The sequence below is a fragment of the Cyprinodon variegatus genome, unplaced genomic scaffold (genome assembly GCF_000732505.1).
Source record: "Cyprinodon variegatus isolate N-32 unplaced genomic scaffold, C_variegatus-1.0 Scaffold63, whole genome shotgun sequence".
NCBI lineage: Eukaryota > Metazoa > Chordata > Actinopteri > Cyprinodontiformes > Cyprinodontidae > Cyprinodon > Cyprinodon variegatus.
Genome location: NW_015150516.1, coordinates 1,176,108 through 1,179,148, shown reverse-complemented (window position 1 = coordinate 1,179,148; position 3,041 = coordinate 1,176,108).

The window sequence follows — 3,041 nt, the reverse complement described above, 5'->3', positions numbered from 1 at the left end:
ATTCTGAGAAGAAAGTCTGAATTCTGAGAAAAAAGTCTGAATTCTGACTTTTTTTCCCTTGTTAAACTGAAATAAAATTTAAAAATCAGTTAATTTTTTATTTTTTTTTTTCAGTGGCCCTAATCCTCTTCCGTACTAAACCCAACTACAAATACCAAAATTAAAATAAAACAATAAAATCTAAAATGTCCCATTAAATAATTAAATGTCATAAAAAAATATGACTTTATAGATATTTTTTATATATAGTAAAGTAATGATATTTTAGGCGGCCCTCTATTCTGCTGGATCGGAATCTATGCAGCCTAAAATGTTTAGGAGCCCCTGGCCTAGACTATAAAGTTTGGCAAATTATTATAAGTAAAGGAACTCTTAGTCGTCTTGGATACGAGTAGGCTAAACTAAGCTAAACGAACCTGGATAGGCTAAAGTTTGGTAAACCGAAGCTGCATTAACGAAAGAGAAATGCTATACGGTACGTTGAGCTGTTAGGATAAACTAAGCTCATCAAAGCTGTTTATTTTTTCTGGAAAAGCTTCCTTTATAATTATTTTTTAAAAGTAAATCTAATGCTCTTAACAGCTACTTACATTAATTACTAACATTAATTAAGTAAAAATCCATGTTTTTTTCTAAAATCCTATTGGATGTTGGCCAGATTGTCTAAGGTAGTTTTTATAGATTCCAACTGATGCGGTGATAAAAAATGGGTGAAAATAGGCTGTTTGCTCAGTTGTCTGGTATGCATGGACCCAACATTGAGTTTTAACCATTTTAGGCTTGAATGAGTCAGAACTCTAATGCTTAACAAACAAACAATAAGAATAACTTGCAAGAGCCGTGTTAAAAACGCAGCTGGTTGCCAAAGAAAACAGCAAGGCCGTAGAAAACTTTGAGGAGATAATGCAAAGAACTCTTTTAAACTTGGCAGGGAAGTTGAATTATGTGGAAGAAACTTAAACCTCTATGCAGGATAAGTTTTCTACGCTTGTTTAGAAATCTACCGTAGGAGAGGAGGTGTGATAGAAACTTCTTCCTCTGTTAGGGAACTGTAAGAACATTTAGAAGAAGATGGGAGTGAGTAGCGCTGCCTTGTAGAGGCAGAGTGGATGAGCTTAAGGGGGTGTCACGTTTGATTGGGGTATATTAGCACTGCTTCTATTGTTCTCTTTCATCTGCAGACTTCCAGGTAATGTGGTGATAATGGCTCTGCTCAGTCAATGGAGAGGAGCTCTCCTCAATCCCAGTCAGTTTTCCCCGATGCTGATTTTGGGAGGGGACAGATCAGAAAAGGTGGATGTGTTTCATTTCCTCAGTGCACCATAGCAACCAGGTTGACTCTACTAGAACCACCTAAAGTTTCAAACTCAGCTGGTTAATATGGAGCTTGACTTTTTACTAACGCATTTTGCACTTTGACTTCAGATCAAAAGTGTGGCACTGTGGTACAGCACGCTACGCTGAACCTATCAGTCAGGTGTTTAGAACAAGCCTCCGATTGCGCTCCAGTATGTCATCCAAATGGGGTCAAGGGGCAATGCGTAGTGGAGGAGGAGGTCCGGAGCTGACGGGCTGTTTGTGAGAGGCAATTCTCCACGCTTGTAATTACACATCTTTAATTGATAAAGCGGAAAAACCGCATTGATTTGGTGTCAGCTGAGGGAGCGCAGCGGCTTGGCCTCTAATTACTTCTCAGTTCTGCAATGTCAGGTTCGGTTTCCGCCTTCGCATTTCTAGAAAGGATGCAACCAATAGGATCACACCTGAGGAGTTTGCTTTCCACTCCAGTGGAATCATCTCAGGAGTAAACGTGGAGACGAGACAAACAAAAAGGAATGAATCCAGCTTTGTGACGTTAGCTCCTGCATGTTAGCCACCAAGCCAAGTCATCACAGAGAATTTCCTCTTTGGGGTAAAATGATGCAGGGGAAACCGAAGGCTTGTTACCCGATTCTGCATAATGCTGCAAATTTGTAGACGTGCGGGAGAGCGCTGTCCCTGAGGTGTTGACAGAGCGGGACCAACTGCCTTCATGCTGGACCTGGTGAACAGCTAAATGGGTTTTAGGTGGAGGAGAAACAGAGCTGGGAGCGTTATCCGAGATCTCTGCTGTGTTTTTTAGAAGATAATGTTACAGAGTTGAGGGATTAGTCCAGCTCTTAAGAGAAGGAGAGTATACAGCACCATGCGAAGTGTTCGAGGCCCTTGATCTTCTCTTTTTATCACATTACATCAACAAACCTCCATATATTTTATTGGGGTTTAACATGAAGGACCAACACAAAGCAGTGACTGTTTGAAGTGGAAGGCAAAATAAACCCTGTTCACAGTGATACCATGAAATATGATTTTCTACAACCAGTTCCCTCCAGAACCATTTCGTGGCAGAACACAGCATCCCCTGCAGTCATGCTGTTCTTCTGTTGAAGTTTCTCCGTAGTGAGAACAACACATCGTTTTTTTAATCTTTCACAATTATTAAATTTGCTTTGAGCCCCCTTTACTCTGTTACCCTTAAATAAAATCCAGCGGAATCCATGCCCTTCAGAACCTTTCCAGTATGCTGTTGCATATTATAACCACACACTTACTTTTGCTTTAGTTTATCATGTTACAGACAGGTTACTTTATCTATATGATCCACTTCAAGTGTTTGGCTTAAGACGTTTTCTAATCTAATCTCAGCATAACTGCAGCTGTTGCATAGAGCAACTTAGACTTCGACCTACATTCAGATCACTTTGAGAGGATGAAATTTAACACATGGACCTACGGCTGGACAGTAATTCATTATTAATATATATTACAACATAATTCATTTAAAAATTGTGAAATATTTCTATATACATTACAGTATAGATTACAGCATTTATCATTGTCTGGCGTTATGGATTTTATGGCATTTAATAAGTTTTGTTTGTTCTTTTTGAAAATATTTTGAAAATGAGCCCCTAAAGGGACATGGAGGGAAAAAATAAACTTTTGGGAGATCCCACAATAGTTTTGCGAGATCCCGCAATAGTTTTGCGAGATCCCGCAAT